This window comes from Mesoplodon mirus, assembly GCF_964341445.2.
Source record: "Mesoplodon mirus genome assembly, chromosome: 19".
In the NCBI taxonomy this organism is placed as follows: domain Eukaryota; kingdom Metazoa; phylum Chordata; class Mammalia; order Artiodactyla; family Ziphiidae; genus Mesoplodon; species Mesoplodon mirus.
The window spans coordinates 25847461-25867353 of NC_138995.1; the positions used below are offsets into that span (position 1 = coordinate 25847461).

The following is a 19893-nucleotide window of genomic DNA, read 5'->3' on the forward strand; positions in this document are numbered from 1 at the left end:
TTGTTGGTAAACTCTAGAGATGGGACTGCAAAGCTTACAGCAAGGTCATTTACTAATTTCTGGTGTTCATTACTCTGGGCATACTAGCTTCTTTTAAAGGGCCTGGGGCTGGACTAGGAAATATTTGTTTGTTTGTTTTTCTTAATTTACTTACTTTTCTTTCACTTCCAAAAATGAAGTCGTATTGGCACTATTGTTTAGAGCTAGTCACATTTCAAAAGGAAAAGCACATGTATGTATTTGTTGTCATAACATTCCTAATACCAGTTTTCTTAAAGCCAGAAAAAGTACTGAGTCCTTCACCCAGCATCACCACAACCTCAACAAACTATTTATTGTTGACATAGTCTTTATTCTGGAGGAACTTTGAGGAAAGTACTGAATGAATAAAAATGCTTAGCTTTGTAAGTGAACATGATTATCCATAAGATGGTGTATATTGTGCTAATTTATTAGCAAATAATCATTTACATGGTTGCAGATGAGCTGAAGAAAAGTTGGGGTTGTCATCGGAAGACTAGGCATAAAGGGAAAAAGATAAATAAGAAACATTATTTTGTCATATTGAAGTATGAAACTTTTGGTAGTAGGAACTTATTTTATTGCTCTCCATTATTCTGACTGCAATATTAATTCAGAGAGCAACTAAGTTGGCAAAACATTTTTCTATAAAAATATCCATTCAGAATACAGCAAAACAGAAATAGACACACAGATACAGAGAACAAACTAGTGGTTATCAGTGAGGAGAAGGAAGGGAGGAGGGCAAATAGGGGTAGGGGATTAAGAGGTACAAACTACATGTATAAAATAAATAAGCTACAAGGATATATTATACAGTACAAGGAATAGAGCCAATATTTTATAATAACTTTAAATGGAGTATAATCTATAAAAATACTGAATCACTAAGATGTACACTTGAAACTAATGTAATATTGTAAATCAACTCTACTTCAAAAAATCCATCCATACATTATCAATTGAAGCAGTTCTCTTAGGAAGAACTTGCCTCAAACTCACCATTATTTAATTAAATAAAACTTGTTCAAAATAGTTGTATCTTGAACTGAGATTTTCTTGTAAGTTGTCCATACCAACCCAAGACTTAGTTCTTCCTAAACTTATAGATCTTCACATTTTTGTGCACTCTGCTGGGATATAAACCAAAAATGTCTCTGATTTCAGGGTCTTTATTTTCTTCTTTTCTTTAGAGAATAAAGATAGAATTTCCCACTCCAGCAAGATGGCAGACTAAGAAATCTTTAACATAGTTTTACTACAGGCAGGTTGAAATGCCGGATAAACTAGTTGAAAAATATTTTAAATAAATAACTAAGCTCACAAAATGGAGGTAACCTCCCCCAAGCTGATTGACACAATAAGATGACTAAAAACCCAGAGCTGAAGTACTTGAGGTGACCTGGTGCTGCAGGTGTGTGTGTGTCTCCCCAATGGGGAGGGAGATGGAGGAGTGAGGAGTGAGTGGTTAGTCTTGGTACCATAGAGGCTCGAGGTTTCAGGTCAAATTAGCCTTAAATCATGCCTTAAGTCATGAGAAATGAAGGCAGCATTATTTTTTAAAAAAGCCAAATTTTTAAAGAGCAAAATAGAACTTCAGGAAATGAATATCTCTATATCATATGAAAAACTGAACACAGTTTATAGCATAAGCAACATAGTTGAAGAATTACATGAACATGAGATCATTAGGAAGACTTCATCCAGAATTCAGCCGAGATAAAAGAGAGAATATTTGAAAGAGGTTTACAGACATTAAGAGTTAGATACCAGGGCTTCCCTGGTGGCACAGTGGTTGAGAGTCCGCCTGCCGATGCAGGGGACACAGGGTCGTGCCCCGGTCCGGGAAGATCCCACATGCCGCGGAGCGGCTGGGCCCGTGAGCCATGGCCGCTGAGCCTGCGCGTTCGGAGCCTGTGCTCCGCAACGGAAGAGGCCACAACAGTGAGAGGCCTGCGTACCGCAAAAAAAAAAAAAAAAAAAAGAGTTAGATACCAAATATATACATAATAAGATATGTATATAAGAATTCCAGAGAATAAGAATAAGAATTCCAGAAGGAGAAAAGAGAAAGGAAAGAAGCAATATTAAACAGTAATGTAATAGGTAGGGTTCAGGATGTCCACAAATGCTTTGACACTCATCCCATTAGGAGGTGGAGTCCCTTTATCTTCCCACTGAATATAGATTAGCCTGTGACTGCTTTGAGAAATGGAGTATAGTGAAGCCAGTTTTGTACTTAGCCTTCAGATGACTAGCCACTTTCTTTTGCTGGCTGGGAGCCCTGAGCTGCCATATAACAAGTCTAAGTACTGGGCTGAACAGACCATATGAAGGGACTTTGAGATAATATGGAGAAGGTGAGTGGCCTGGCAGAAGCCAGCCTTCAAATCATCTCTGCCAAGCACTAGCCTGCTTATACCCTCCAAATCAGACCATTCACCAGCTGACTATCACTGAGTTCTCTCTCTATGGCATGTGGAGCAGAAATATCACCCTGCTGAGCCCTGTAGGAAATTAGGAAGCACAAAATCAGGAGATATCTTTAAATGTTTATGATATAGAGCTGTTACATCTTGAGGCAGTTTTTTTAAAGGCAGCAATAGATATCTGGAACAGAAATAATGGCTGAGAATTTTCCAAAATGAACAAAATATGGAATCCTTAGATTGAAGAATCACAAGTCCCAAACAAGAGAAATAAAATTAATCCCTTCCTAGACTCACTGTTGAAGACAGCAGAACAAGAGCAAAGTGAGGTCTTTAATGAAGCAAAAAGATAGAATTGTTTATTTGTATATAATCTAAGACTGAAAACAGATTCCTTAATAGAAACAAAAGAGATGAGAATATAATGGAATGACACTGTCCAACTGATATAACTGTTAACCTAGAATTCTACAATACATTCTGCCAAATAATCATTCAGGATTAAGAGCAGAATCAAGACAATTTCTGTCCTCAAAGATTGAGAATATTTTCACTAAAAAAGCATCTCTGAATGAACTACTAAAGGATATATTTCAGTGTGAAGGAAACTAAACTCAGAAGGAAATATGGGTGCATAAAACAACAAGAGAAAACAAATAGCAATAAATATCCACCTGTGGGAAAAACACAAAAAGTGACAAGTAAAACTAAACATCTTTTTATATGTTTCCCGAGGTCACCATTAGCAGATAAGCATTTACCCATGATAACTATTAGTATTGTTATTTTTTCCTGACACTTTCTGCTTGACAGAAATCATACTTTATCTCATGTACAATTCTCAGCAATTCAAAGATGAAGTATGAGTTAAATTCTTCATATAACACAGAAGAAAATAGGCATTAAATAAATAACTCATCAGAATTTGAACAGCTAGTAAATTGTAGAGATGGAGCTTGATCCAGTGATTGCAGAGAGTGAGCAGATTCTCTCAACTATATAACCTCTTGTGTATTCTTTTAGGCCCTTTTTTTTTCATTGAGTGTGTTTCTTTTAAGCAACTTACATGCCTTATCTCTACTGTTTCCCTTTTCTCACTCCCAATAACCCCCCATTCTTCCTTTCCCACCAAACACCACTGATAACATACCAAAAATTGTTCATTCTGAAAAACCAGAATTGCCAGTCACTGAAACTACTTTTCCATGACAAACAATGATTGTGAAAAAGTTAATTATAAATAACCCTGCATATGAATCCTGTATATGGAGCATAACTGTCTCTATCTGAAGGATGGAGATGTTTTACGTACCTAGCAAGGGAAGATGGCTACTCTCATTTTAAAGTAGAAAAATGAAGCTCAGACCGACTATGTAACCAAACCAAGATTAGGAAGCTATTAAAAAAAAAAAAAAAAGAGGAGATTCAAAACCATGTCCAGTGTCTCTAAAGATACTACATTATTTACCACCCAGGATGACTACCTTAGGTTGGGAGAGCCTATGATGCCTGACATTGGAATTTGCTACTATAAATGATTTTTTAAATTTTATTTTATTTATTTATTTTTGGCTGTGTCGGGTCTTCATTACTGAGCACGGGCTTTCTGTAATCGCGGCAAACGAGGGCTACTCGTTGTGGTGCACAGGCTTCTTATCGTGGTGGTTCTCTTGATGCAGAGCATGGGCTCTAGGCACGCAGGCTTCAGTAGACGCAGCACGCGAGCTCAGTAGTTGTGGCTCATGGGCTCTAGAGCACAGACTCAGTAGATGTAGTGCATGGGGCTTAGGTGCTCTGCGGCATGTGGGATCTTCCCAGACCGAGGATTGAACCTGTGTCCCCTGCATTGGCAGGCAGATTCTTAACCACTGCACCACAAGGGAAGCCCTATAAAGGATTTCTGATGTCTTGTTAGGAAGACATGATGTACCCAAGTGAAAACAATTCCAAATGGAAGTAGCCAATATTGATTCACTGATCACTTAAAATTTTCTACTCCATGAAATATTACTTCATACAGATGCAATAATTGGGCACATCTCTGGAATGTGGAGAAGATGTGACTCGTGTTAAAGTTAAAATCAATACACGATGGGGTTGGGATTCAGGCTACACACATCCTCCCGTTAATTTTTCTAAAAAGAACAGTGGAACTTCTGACTAAACTAATAAAAGTTAATTATAGTGGTGATGTTGTGAAAGGAGGGAAAGTGGAGCAGGGGAAGGAACCCTAAACCTGGAGGAAGGAGAAAGGGATGTAAATCTAATAAGACTCTTCTACTTGCTACTTCATTGTTCATTCTGAGCTTTATTTCCTTGGCTTATATTGTACAAAATGGCTCCTATACTTGTAATTTGTGTGAATGTTGAAGGACAAGGTAAAAAGTGAGAGAATGAAGATGAAAACACACAGCGTAGATCCTAGTACACTGTAGTTATTTAAAACATCACATGAATTGTTTATTGACTGAAAATTAATTATACTGTTTGAGAAAGAAAGCTAGTAAAGAAAACAAATGTGGGCATAACGAATATGGGCATTAAAACAGTCTATTTTAAGAATTGGGCATTTACTGCCATAAAGGAAGAGAAAAATGTACTTATTAAATTTTGGCATACTGTTTTTCCTATTAATTTTAATTAGATCCTGTTAAATATTTTAGGATTCCTTTTAGTGGTTACCAGACTTACTATTTAGATGTATTATTAATTGTAGATGGAACTTCCCTCTTGTTAGATTTGTTGTCTTTTGAGGAATTTTATTTCACTTAAGTGTTTTTTCTAATGTAGGAGCCCATGGCATGTCCCCAGAGAATACACCAAAATGCTTTAAATATTGTGTACAGAGTACAGGTATTTCTCTCAATGGAGGCTTTGATCTGGATACTGTAACTCTGGTAAGAATACCTCTGAATGAGTCAGACATCTAACACCATTTTTTAGTGATCAACAGAAGCTGGAGATTTAACACTGGTCATTGAAATAAAAATGATCTCCCTAGAGAACTAAGGAATGTTCTTCTCCAATGATGGTTTGTGCATTGCTTCTTTATGACCTCTTCAAAAATAATCCATCCAGGGCCTCCCTGGTGGCGCAGTGGTTGAGAGTCCGCCTGCCGATGCAGGGGATACGGGTTCGTGCCCCGGTCTGGGAGGATCCCATGTGCCGCGGAGCGGCTGGGCCCGTGAGCCATGGCCACTGGGCCTGCGCGTCCGGAGCCTGTGCTCCGCAACGGGAGAGGCCACAACAGTGAGAGGCCCGCATACCGCAAAAAGAAAAAAAAAAAAAAATAATCCATCCAAATAGGAAACTAATCCATAAAAGAGAAGCATTTAAGTGTAAAAATGATTTATGGAGGCTGAGGTCTAAATTCCCATCCCATATATAGAGATGGTGACAAAAAATACACCTTAAGACTGTGGGAAATAGTTGAATTAACAAGTGATCTGCTTATTGAATTTTTTATTCACTTGTTTTTTCTTTCATTTGTGCATTTTTTACAGTGGACTGGGGTATCAGAAAAGGATTCCTGAAGGAAATGACAAGCAGGCTTTAGTGAGGGAAAAAAGAAAGAAAGGGAAGGAGGGAAGGAGGGAAGAAAGGAAGGAAGGAAGGAAGGAAGGAAGGGAGGGAGGAAGGAAGGGAGGGAGGGAGGGAGGGAAAGACATTCCTAATTCCTACACCAAGAAGCAGTTTGAAGTGGCCTGTTAACTTGAAATTCCAGAAGTGGAGAGTAATTTAGAGCTGGTGGAAAAAGTATCTTTGATGAGTGGATAGAAATAAGGTCAGAGAGTTGTACAGTGATACATCATGGAGGGAGTTCTGTGTTAAATTACAAAGTTTGAAATTTATTCTGAAAATTACAAAGAGCCATTGAAAGATGGTGCATAAGTGTTCTAATTCTGCTGTAATAAATTACCACAAATTTGGTGGCTTTAAACCACACAAATTTATTATCTAACATTTCTGGAGGTCCAAAGCCTGAAATCAGTCTCATTGGCCTAAAGTCAAAGTGTCATCTTGGCTGGTTCCTTCTGGAGCCTCTGAGAGGAGAATCCATTTTCTTGCCTTTTTCGTGTCCCCTAAAGGCTGTTTGCATTCATTGATTCATGGTTCCTTCCTCACATCACCCTTACCTCTTGCTTCCATCATCTTGTCTCCTACTAAATCTGATCCTCCTGCCTCACTGTTATAAGGACTCCTGAGGTGATTGCACTGGGCCCACCTGCATAATCTAGGATAATCTCCCCATCAACATCCTTAACTTAATCATATTTACAAAATTCCTCTAACCTTGTAATATCCTCGCAGGTTTGGGGAGTTAGGACATGACTATTTTCGAGAAGCTATTATTCAGCTTACCACAAATTAGAAACAGAGATATGACATGATAAATTTTGTACTTCAGAAGGAACTCTCTGATACAGTAGGAGTTAGTCTGAAGAATAATCAGTCTGGTGGAAGGGGACCAAGGGGCAGTTGCTGAGCTCCTGATGAAAAATGGCTCATTCCATATCTCTTCACGTGCAACATTTGGCTCTAAGATTACTGTGTCCCATTTCCTTCACAGGAGCAAAGGCCCCTGTGATGAACAGCAAAAACATGTGGAAGGTGCTTTTTAACAAACAGAAACCCACTGGATAGGGAGAGAAGTGAGGCGTAGAGGTAAGGAAGTGATTAAAGTCTCCAAATTTGAATCACCATTCATAGAGATGGGAACTTTAGGAAAAGAGAAGAGGAAGAAAATAAAGAATTCATTCAAAGACCTTATTAGCCTGTAGAGCATCACTGTGTAAACTGGGAAAAGATGCCCCTTCTGGGCAGATGCTGTCCCACAGGCACATGGCTGGATCACATGTCCATGCCTTTACAGAGAGGAAAAGGTGCCCCTTCCTCCCAGCTAATGCAGCTCTCTGGTGGGACATAGGAGGAGCATGCCGCAGACCACAGCCATAGTTGTCCTGAGCTGTTTTGTACATGATAAACATAAAGCATCAGTGACAACTGAGGTGGAGTTATCTATAGGCACCTCTCAGAAGGAAAGTTAAAAAAAAAAATCTGGATGCCAGTTTTATATCAGCAGAAAAATAATAGATGAAGGTATAGAGTGGCTGAGACTGTACAGGAAGCAAAGAAAGTAACATAACTTCAAGAGGCAATCCAGTTTAAAGAGAGAATGTCCAGAATCACACCGTCATTGCTACCATCAGAATGGGACAATCTCTTGCTGCAGAGACATTCTAGGTGAATGTTTATTGCATTCGATCAGTGCGCATGACAAGGCTAGACCTTTATCATTTTGCTTGTCTGTATTTTTACAAAAATATTGATGTATTAAATATTAAATATAACTAATCTGGGGGCAGTAATAAGAAATGGAGCAAAGCTAAATTATTTGATATCAGCAAAAGGGGAGATTACTAGAAGGGCAACTGGGGTCTATCCACCATGGGTGAAAACAGCTGGAAAATCCTTTGCTGCATAATTAAACCAAAGTCTCTTAGAAATCTCTGGAAAGGAAAAGAGGAAAAAAAAAAAAAGGAAAAGGGAGAAAGTAGAACATTTTAAATTAAAATATTTTCTTGATTTTTTTAACCAACTTAATTTTTAAATGAATTAATTTCATGAAATGATGCTTGATCCTGATTACTTGAACCTGTGAAATGTTTTGACAAGGGAAATGCATTTTCTTCAGTTCCATTTGTGGAATTTAGTTATCTGTTCAATGTATGCATTTCACTTAAACTTCAGCTGATTTGAGACACCCAACTCTCCCTTGGGAGGCACTTGGCTTTTCTCATAAATGTGTAATTTTCAGCTCGAAGAAACATTTGCACCTTCAGGGAGCAATATATTCTCTTCTCCCAGTAGTTGCTTATTTTATTTACCCTGTCAAGTAGCCAACAATAACATTTTCTCATACTGTACTGAGCATAAGTGAAGTTCAAACATTCAGCTTGCCCAGCTTTTAGAGGAAATTAGAAAATACTTTCTAGCAAAGTAACTAATAATAGTTCTTATTGAGACACAGACCACCTGTTTGGAATTATCAATCAAATCAGTTTTTATAATAAAGACCTATTATTTTCTTAAGTATAATGCATTACAAAAGTGTTTGCATTTTTCATTTGGCATCTTGGCAAAATGCTGGAAGGAGAGTCTAAATCTTAGAGCATACCATTGTTAATTGTCCAATTTGGAGTAACCTAAGCATGAAAAAGTACAAGTGCTTTTTCCCTTATTGGTCATTTAGTGAGCTGCATAAAACTGAATATGGCAAGTTCTGATTCTTTGGATTGTTATTTGTTGAAAATGTGCAGAAATGAAGCTATCAGAAATGCTTCTTTTAAATGAATATTGAACAGAAGCTACTGGCATCTTTCCAATAAAGTAATTTCTTCCTTAGTTAGAATGGGTTTAGTTAAAGGGGAAATCCTACTTCAGTGCCATTTTTTTCCTCCCCTCATTTATGCCCAAAGCATATTGTATGCAGAGATATCATGCCATTGGCCCAGTAATAGTTCTGCTATAGACAGTTTCCACCTGACTGCATTTCTATTACTGCGGATAACCTTCAACTCATGAACAGAATTCACAAGTTATAAAGAATATAGAAAAAAGAAGTCTTCCATATAAATCCAGAATTCTAACTGTGTGAGGTATGGATAAATTGCATAACTTTAAAAGTGAATGTGAAATCCTTTTCAGTGTGATCCTTATGGGAAGGATTACTAACTTGTTGCTCATCTTGAAAGTTTTCCTCGATGTGCTATTATTTTTCAAGTGTCATATGTTTGCAAGACATTTCTCTGATATTTCCCCCAGGGCATGGAGAATAAGACTTAGTTTGACTAGAAGAGGCTGAAGATGAGCAATCTAGTTTAGAAACAGGGCCTGTCAAAGAAAGAAGGCTGGTTATTTTTGTTAACCTGGATCAAGCAGACCAGAGATTGATTGAAAGAATCTGGCTCAATGAATAAGCATTGAAGGGGTGCACTACATTTAAGCAGTATCCAGGAGCTAGCCACTGAAGATCCGGCTTTTATTGTTGACTCTGTTAATAATGTACTATGTAAACTTTGGCAAGTAAATTAACACATCTGTTCTTTCTTCCTTTTCCCCATCTGTAAAAAAGTGGTTTGAATTGCTTGATCCATAAGATTCTCCTCAACTCCAAGCTTCTTAGTTTGAAGGAGGGGCAGAATTAGTGAGCTTACGATATAAGGAAGGTATATATTCCCTGACCTCTTCCCTGTCCTTCCATGCATGGGTATAGTAGCACTTACACATGTCTGCTTCCAGCCAGAGGAAAAGAAGGAAAATAGTCACTAGGTCCTTTTATATCCATATTTTAGAAAAGTGAAGGGCTATACAAATTGTCAGGGCCTGCCAGAATTAAGAGTATGTCTTAGTATTGGGCTAGCTTTAGCTATAAGTTTCATCCATCCGTTCAAGCATCCATGCATCCATCCATTCATGCATGCATCCATCTACCCTTCATCAATATATCCACTGAATCAATATGTACTGTATACTTATTTTCTGGCTTGTAAGCACTAGAAATACACTGGTCAACAAGACAGGCTTGTCCCTTCTCCAGGGAATTGAGTGGGCATGTGTTACAAACACACAATTAGTTAATTACACATATGAAAAGTGTTAGTTAGGAAAATACAGAGAGTAATAACAATGTCTAACAAGCAGCTTTGTTCTTCATATAAGAACAGACCTGATTATCCTCACACAAACTAACTTCTTTATTCAAAGGAAGCTAGAGGTACAAGTTGATTAAAAAGTCAAGAATGAAATTCATTTTTCAATGTTCAGTCATTTGATCTGTTTGCAAGATCATATTATCACAACATAAATACTACTGGCTTCTGAATAACAAAGAATTAAATTTATAAAACTCTCCATGCTGTTGTGACCTCCACAGAGGTCCTGGGCAAGAGTTTGCCCTTGCAAAGTCATCCAAAAGTACCGTAACCTTTAATATAAAATTGGTATTCTAAGTACACTAAGGCAATAAAGAAGAACAATAACAACTAAATCCTGAAGGAACTAACGGAATCAGCCTTTATTTGGCAGAGAATGACATGCAATTATAAAGCTATCAAGCCTCCAAACCTATAAATTTAGTTAAGAATAAAGATGGGGGCTTCCCTGGTGGCACAGTGGTTGAGAGTCCGCCTGCCGACGCAGGGGACATGGGTTCATGCCCCGGTCCAGGAAGATCCCACATGCCACGGAGCAGCTGGGCCTGTGAGCCATGGCCGCTGAGCCTGCGCATCCAGAGCCTGTGCTCCACAACGGGAGAGGCCACAATAGTGAGAGGCCCGCGTGCCCACCGCCCCCCCCCCAAAAAAAAGAATAAAGGTGGGTGAATACTGAAATACTAATGAGAAAACTTAGTCTTCCTCCTAATGAGATTACGCAGTTATGATCCAAATGTCCCATTCTAGATTATATCAACTAACCATCTGTCCTGGTTTATCTGGGACTGAGGGATGTAGGACTTTTAGTGCCAAACCAGGAAAGTCTTGGGCAAACCGAGGAGAGCTGTTTTCCTACATATCTTCTATTAAGTAATAACAATGTAAGACTCCTATTATGCAAGCCTCTAAACGTCTTCAGTTCATGCTCTCAAAGCACTGGCAAGCCATGAATCATGGCCACCCACCCTTTGGAAAAGGGTATTTTAGAATCCACTAATTTAATCTGACTAATCTGTCAACAAAGTTATGTTCTTAGCAGGGGCTATTTTGCCCAAAGTAGTACCAGGAAAAAAACATGCATAAGCTCTAGTCAAGGCAGTTATTTCCACCATGCAAGGCACCTGTTCTTTGCAGAATCATCAGTAAACAGCAAAATATATCAGCTGGCTATCACACCTGTGCTTTAACTGACACTGCGGTCAGTGATTCTAGCTCTATTACTGAGTTATCTCCATTCAAAGTTACTTAGTTAGAAATATCAACATCATTTGACATTTCAATGAGCCTCTGTTTCCTCAATTAAAAGAAAAAGTTTGACTGTCATAGATGAAACAGTCTCTTGTGCCCAGAGTTGGGTTTGGTAGATAAAGGTAACAGTGGAAAGTTGCCAGTGTAAGTGCATTACACAGATACATGGAGGGCCTCATTGCATTTTACACAAGCCCTATGAGGTATGTATTTTTATATCACTTTCTTTAGGCATGAATGACATGTAAAGAAGCTATACATATTTGATATTTAAAACTCCATGAGTTCATGGATAAATATACCCCCATGAAAACATCACCACCATCAAGGCCATAGAAATATCTACCGCTACCCAAAGTTTCCTCCTGCCTTATTTATTATCATCATTAATAGAAGTAGTAGTAGTAGAATATCTAACATAAAATTTAACCTCGTACCAAATTTTAAGTATACAACATAGTATTGTTAGCTACAGGCACTATGCTGTATAATAGAATTCCAGAACTTATTCATCTTGCATAACTGACACTTCGTACCTTTGACTATCACTTCCCCATTTACCCCTCTCCTTAGCCCCTGGCAATGACCATCCTACTCCCTGCTCCTATGAGTTTGACTATATTGGATTCTACAAATAAGTGACATCATACTTCCGTATCTGGCTTATTTCACTTAGCATAATGTCCTCCAGGTTAATACATGTTGTCACAAATAGCAAAAGTTCCTTCTTTTTGAAGGCTGAATAATATTCAGTTGTACGTATATACCATATTTTCTTTATTCATTCATGCATCCATGGACATTTAGATTGTTTCCATACCTTAGCTATCGTGAATAATGCTGCATTGAACATGAGGGTGTAGGCATCTTTTTGAGATCCTGATTTCAGTTCCTTTAGATAAATACCAAGAAGTGGCGTTGCCAGATTGCATGGTAGTTGTATTTTTAATTTTTTTGAGGCATATTCATACTATTTTCCATAAAGGCTGTACCAATTTACATTCCCACCAAGAGCGTACCAAGTTAATCTTTTCTCTACATCCTCACCAACACTTGCTCTTTTTAAAATAGGTGTGAGGTGGTATCTCATTGTGGTTTCAATGTACATTTCCCTGATGATTAAGGAGACCGAGCACTTTTCATATACTTGTTGGTTATTTGCACATCTTCTTTGGAAGAATGTTTGTCAAGGTCCTTTGTACAATTTTTTTTTTTTTTGCAGTATGCGGGCCTCTCACTGTTGTGGCCTCTCCCATCGCGGAGCACAGACTCCGGACGCGCAGGCTCAGTGGCCATGGCTCACGGGCCCAGCTGCTCCGCGGCATGTGGATCTTCCCGGACCGGAGCACGAACCCACGTCCCCTACATCGGCAGGTGGACTCTCAACCACTGCGCCACCAGGGAAGCCCCCTTTGCACATTTTTTAACAGTTATTTGTTTTGTTTTGTTTTCTTGCTATTGAGTTATAGGACTTCCTAATATATTTTGGATATTAATCTTTTGTCAGATATATGGTTTGCAAATTTTTCTTCCATTGCATAGGTTGTGTTTTCATTCCAATTGTTTCCTTTGCTGTGCAAAAGATTTTAGTTGCATATAATCTTATCTGTTTATTTTTGCTTCTGTTGCCTGTAGTATCCAAAAATTTTTGTGCTTTGGCATCATATCCAAAAAATCATTGCCAAGACCAATTTTAAGGAGCTTTTTTCTGAAGTTTCCTGTAGAAGTTTTATGATTTCAAGTCTTATATTTAATTTTCAGTCAAATTTTGTGTATTCTACATATGGATATCCAGCTTTCCCAACATTATTTACAGAAGAGAATACCCTTCCCCATTTTGTATTCTTGGCACCCTTGTTGAAGATGAGTGGACTGTATATGCATGCGTTTATTTCTGGGCTTTCGATTCTATTCCATTGGTCTATTTGGCTATTTTCATGCCACTATGGTACCGTTTTACTTACTGTAGCTTCATAATATAGTTTGAAATCAGGAAGTGTGATACCTCTAGCTTTGTTCTTTTTGTTCAAGATTGCTTTGGCTAATGGGGGATTTTTGTGGTTCCATATGAATATTAGGATTGTTTTTCAATTTCTGTGAAAAATGCCATTGGAATTTTGATAGATATTGCATTGAACCTATAGAGGGTTTGAGTAGTATGGGCATTTTAACAATATTAATTCTTCTAAATCATGGATATGGGATATCTTTCCTTTTATGCGTGTCTTCTTCAATTTCTTTTATCAGTCTATTATACTGATAGATTTCAGCAAACAGATCTTTCACCACCTTGGATAACACTATTCCTAAATATTTTACTGTTTTGATGCTATTGTAAGCGTGGTTGTTTTCTTAATTTCTTTTTCATATAGTTCTAACAATTTTTTGGCAGTGTCTTGAGGGTTTTATATATGAAAGATCATGTCATCTGGAAACAAAGACAAGTTTACTTCTTTCTAATTTGGGTATCTTTTTAATTTGGATACCTTTTCTTTTCTTTTTTTTTTCTAATTGCTCTGGCCAGAACTTTCTGTAGTATGTTGAATAGAAGTGGTGAGAGTAGGGGCCCTATCTTTTTTCCTGATCTTGGAGGAAATGCTTTCAACATTTCACCATTGAGTATGATATTAGCTGCTGGTTTATCACATATGGTCTCTATTATTTTGAAGTACATTTCTTCTATACTTAATTTGTTGAGAGGTTTTTTTTAAGCATGAAAGGATTTTGAGTTTTATCAAATTACTTTTCTGCATCTATTGAAACCATCATGCAAATTGTATTCTTCATTCTGTTAATGTAGTGTATCACATTTATTGATTTGTGTATGTTGAACCATCCTTGCATCTCAGGGATAAATCCCACTTGATCATGGTGTACTCTCCTTTTAATGTGCTGTTGAATTCATTTTACTAGTATTTTGTTGAAGATATTTGTATCAGTGCTTATCAGAGATACTGGCCTATAATTTTCTTTTCCCAATATGTCCTTGTCTGGCTTTGTTATGAAAGTATTGCTGGCCTTGTGAATGAGTTTGGCAGTGCTCCTTCCTCTTCAATTTTTTGGAATTGTTTAAGAAGGATTGGTATTAATTCTTCCTTAAATGTTTGGCAGACTTCACCAATGAAGCTATCTGATAATGGGCTTTTCTTTGTTGGGAGGTTTTCATTATTAATTCAATCTCCTTACTCATACTAATCTGTTTGGATTTTCTGTTTCTTCATAATTTAGTCTTGGTAGATATTATGTTTTTAGGAACTTATCCATTTCTTCTACTTTATCCAATTTGTTGGCATATAGATTTAATAATAATCCTTCATGATCCTTTGTATTTCTGTGGTATCAGTTGTAATATCTCCTCTTTAGTTTATATTTTGAAATTCTCCCTTTTTTCTGAATTAGCCTAAAGATTTGTAAATTTTTTTTGTCTCTTCAAAAAAAAATCAACTCTAGCTTCACTGATTTTTTCTATTGGTTTCCTGTTCCCTATTTCACTTATTATCACTCTGATATTTGTTATTTATATCCCTTTGCTAACTTTGGGCTTATTTTGTTCCTTTTCTAGTTCCTTGAGGTGTAACATTAGGTAGTTTACTTGATATCTATCTTTTTCCTAAATGTAGATTTTTATCACCATAATCTTTTCTCTTTAGAAGTGCATATAAGTTTTAGTATGTTGTGTTTCCTTTTTTATTTTTATCAATATACTTTTTTTTTTCCCTTTTGTCTTCCTTGACCCATTGGTTGTCCTGGAGTGTGTTATTTAATTTCCACTTATCCGTGAACTTTCCAATTTTCATCCTGTTATTGGTTTCAAGTTTTATATCATTGTGTTCAGAGAAAATACTTGGTATGACTTCACATTTCTTTAATTTGCTAACATGTACTTTGTTGCTTAAAAGATGATCTATCCTGGGGCCTCCCTGGTGGCGCAGTGGTTGAGAGTCCGCCTGCCGATGCAGGGGATACGGGTTCGTGCCCCGGTCTGGGAGGATCCCATATGCCGCGGAGCGGCTGGGCCCGTGAGCCATGGCTGCTGGGCCTGCGCGTCCGGAGCCTGTGATCCGCAACGGGAGAGGCCACAACAGTGAGAGGCCCGCATACCGCAAAAAGAAAAAAAAAAAAAAAAAAAAGATGATCTATCCTGGAGAATGTTCCATGTGATATATATCTGTCACAAAACATGTACACACGTGCCTGCGCACACACACTCACATATAGACACTTCAATACTGAGATGAATTATTTGCTAATTTCCTCATTACTCTCACTTTTTAGAGTAATGGTCAACTGTATTCTAACTACCTTTCAGAAAATACTTAGGAGTATCAATATAGGTAATATTTTCAAAGCAAGAATGGCATATAATAGAAATTTTTGTTTATAGCCATGTTTTAACCACCAAAATCAGCATTGTCTTCAACATAGCCACTATGTTTTTTAACACTTCTATTTTGTTCTAATTTTCAGAACTTAAAATTTGTGATTTTCCCCTGAGTCTCTGAGTTTAGCCTGAAAGCTGGAATAATATTTCTTAGCTCTAGAAAACAATAATGTTCCCAAAGTTTTGTTTAGTCTGAACCAGAAAGTCATCTCTGGGCAATAAGTGAAATGACCACACTGGATAAAATGGAAATCAATTAAGCTTAGGTGTCATGTCATCACAGGTGATGGGGTGAGAGCAGAAGGACAATATGTAGAGAAGGGCTAATTTTCAATTTTTAGCCTCCTCAACAGAATCAGTAGACATGACACCTTCTCATGAGAAACAGTGGCTCATTGTAGCAGTTATCCTCAAATAAGGGGAAACATCAGAATCTCTACCAAAAGGACAGGAAATATCTGTTGAATCTCTGTCCTACTGCCCATTCTTGACAAACATGAATTTCCTGTAAATTAGTTAGATAAACAATCCAAGAATCAGGATTTCTGAATTTTATCCATCTCTGACAACTTACATGGAATAGGAGACATAGGATTGTCACATTTTTCTAGTCTATGTTTCCTTCGAAGAGTTTTGTTGATGAAACTGATATGCAACTCCATGATGTATTTCTCATGCCAACTTACCTCATGAAATTAAAACATTTTAAATAAGAATATAATGATAGCTCAAATGTACTTTTTGTTAGTAAGAACCCACCTGACACGGTATGCACATGTGATAATCATATATTAGAAGGGATATAAAAACGGTAACATTTCCATGGAAATGACCAGAATGATAAAGAAAACACCAAGTATTTGAGGGTTTGAAGGAGGAAGCAGTGATGTTTAGATCTGAATGAGACCTGTGAGGTGGCACATGATAGATTTCATTAACGAGATACTTGAAAAGAGTTATTTTCTATTTACTAGTCCTTTAACTTGATCCAACAAGACAAAACCAGTGATTGGAAGATAAAAGACATTACTTCCAAAAATTTCCAAATGTCATCAAGAGTGGAACACAATATCTTACACAAGAGTGAGTTTCTATCATGTAAGTACTTCAAGCAAGAGAGTGTTAAGAAAAAGATTTCTAAAGATGTTTTGGACTTACGTTCACAAGGTGTGTGCCATGGAAGAGGAGATACAGGTTACCTTAAACAGTGCTTCTGAAAAAGAAAAAAAAATCTGTCATTGAATATGATTGAAAGACACTAGGTTAAATGAAATTAGACTTTTTAAATTGTAGGACTTAACAGAGCAATTCAAATAATAATGTGCATTCCTAGACAATGAATGGGGAGGAGGGAGTGTGGATAAAAAAGAATGAAAGAAATGATGTATCTGAGATCTCAAGATATTATTTTTGCCCTGTTATCAACCTTGTTCAGAACTATTTTAAAAACCATTGCTATGCAATGTATGCTAGAAGAATAAAAATAAATACAAATAAGTTATGGGATATAATCACCATATTGGTATTTAATACAACATGAATGTCTAATATTTTATGAGTGCATGAGGTTATGCCAGAACCACGATATAATGATAACAAAGAGCAGTAAATGTGGTGGCATCATCTAAACATATTTACCCAGCTGGCAATGAATAAGTAACTGAGCATGAGGCAACCACTATGAGTCAATGTGAGAGACCTTGGGGTAACCCATTCATTTAACTAAAGTCTGAATAATTTTAAAAGTAATGAATAATTTTTCTACCTCTAATGGGTCAGTTGATTTGTGCCAGCCCATGACCTGTTTGCCTTCAGATCTATTTCTTACTCTTTTTCTGCTGTTCTCTGGGTGACAGGGAAGCTGATTTCTGCAGACTCCCCAGTCAGGGGGCTTTTGGGTGGGTTTAGCCAACAGGAGATGTTGGTGAGAGATGGGAGGGCAGGAAGCATAGAAGGTCTAGAGATTTCCCTTCTCTTTCTCTGCCTCAGGCTGGGTCTGTGTAGCATAAGAATTACCTTGGTGATTCTAGCCCTTCGGATCTGGTAACCGTGCCTTTTCCTTGGTTCATCCTGCCTAGGATGGCAGAGGCTTTTTGCTTTTGCTAATCTCTGGATTATACCAGTTTTCTTTTGGCTTCTTAGCAATGCCGTCACCCATATAACAAATTCCCAGCACTTTATTTCCTGTGACTTATGTACTTTCAGTGGTTTCTGTTTTCCTGGCTGGACTCTGGTAAATATAATGGTTTTCTACATTACAGAAGCATTTTTTTAAATGTTAATGCATTATTATTTTCTCATAGGATTCCAAAGATGAAAAGGATCTTGGAGACTGCTTAGCCAAACAGTCAGACTGCAGTGTCTGATAAAGAGAGGGAGAGAACCAAATGGGTAGGGATGTGAAAAACTCTCACCCTTGCTTCAACAAGATCATTGTAAGTATTTACCTGTTTACAGGTATTGATTCTATATCAAAAAAATGTGTTGCATTGATATAGTTGTAAACCCTAATACTGCAGAAAAGGCCCAGGTAAGGGTTGACTTTTATTTTGTTCAATTCACTACATCCTTTCAAATTCATCAATCTTTTATTGAGTAGATCCTGCTTTCCACCCCCAACCCCCCGCAAGTATCGAAAGGGACTCTACCTACACTGTTTTGCTTTATCTTCCCATCAACTCATTGAAGGTGGAATCAACTCATTGAAGGTGGAGTATTATTCAGAAATTGAGATTGAGAAAGGTGAAGTATCTTGCTACATCTCTATAGTAAATAAGCATCCAAATCAGACCTAAACCCCAAATTAACGTCTTTCAACAACACAATCCTGCTTCCCTTGATGATTAAATGCTTATCTGATCTTAGAGTTACAAGAAGAGTTTTAGAGAGTAAAATGATGAGTTTAATTGTGGAAATGTGAAATAAAAGCAAGTGAATGTGCCTTTTAGCAAGAACTTAATCTAAACTTTCCCTAGCCTACCACTTAGAATACACCTTTATCACAAATTATTCCACCCAAGATCCTCAATTAGTATTAATATTATAACCCCCATCATCATCCTCTCCAAAATAATTCAGTGTACAAGCTTTGTCTAATGAGGGAAAGAATAGAAAAAAATCTTTAACAGATTCGCATATGGGAGGGAAAAACCAATTAAAGATTATCTCTGAACGAGGACCGCCAATATGAGATGGGATGCATAACTAATCAGCCCAAGAAGTACAACACGTGAAGTGAGGAAAGTGTCATTGTGAGAAATGTAACAACAGCCTGATGTGCATAATTCACTTTTCCCATGGAGCCCTTGCCCATCTGCTGTGACTTAGCTGAATATCAGAAGATGCAAGGAGGCCATCATTCATTAACTCACTCAGCTCCTTCAGGGCCTGGCTTTGCCTTCATTTGCCTTCATTTATTCTTGCACTAAAGACTTGGAAACCATTAATTCTACTCTATGGGTTTCTGAACTTTCCAGGTTAGGATCTAATCAGATTCTCTTCTAAAGGGAGCAGAGGTCTGAAGTGCTTTATACACAAAGCAAAGAGTATCTAACATTTGTTAAAGCTCCAAAGAACTACCTTCTCCCCGGCTATGATGGATTAAAACCATGAAAACACAGTCCTAATTCTAATGTTCTTGGAAACAATCCTCCCAGGCTTTATTTTTCCTATGTCTGCCTGGGCTCAGGCAGGTTTTTGACACTAATCACTCCCAGTCAGGCTTTGGAATCATGGCTTGAAAGAATTCCTAAACTTTAAGACACACATGGAATGAGTGGATGATTTTAAGCTAATTCTGTATGATATGAGTTATTTATTTTAAAGATAGCAATCAAATGATGCTTTGCTTTGAAATGCCCTTAATTATTCCTTAGTATTTTAGGAGTAGTGTTGTTTTTCTCTCATTCAGTCATGGATTCATTTGACAAATATATAATGAATAGCTTTCTATGTCAGGCCCTGGCATAGGCATTAGGGGTTCAGTAAACAGTAAGACCTAGTTCCTTTCTTTAATACTTTAAGTTCTGGTAGGTGCTTAGTATTGCCATTAATATCATAGTAAGAATGTTCATTATTCTGGTGCATTATTTTCCCCTTT

General features: G+C 37.4%; 1 long non-coding RNA gene across 1 annotated transcript in view; it reads right to left on the reverse strand.

Moving 5' to 3' along the window:
• The window catches only part of LOC309795675, a 796478-nt gene that overhangs the window by 546938 nt on the left and 229647 nt on the right, over nt 1-19893 (reverse strand). Inside the window, exon 2 of the long non-coding RNA XR_014292311.1 lies at nt 16953-17007. This is a non-coding gene — a long non-coding RNA (uncharacterized lncRNA). The remainder of the gene's footprint in view (nt 1-16952; nt 17008-19893) is intronic.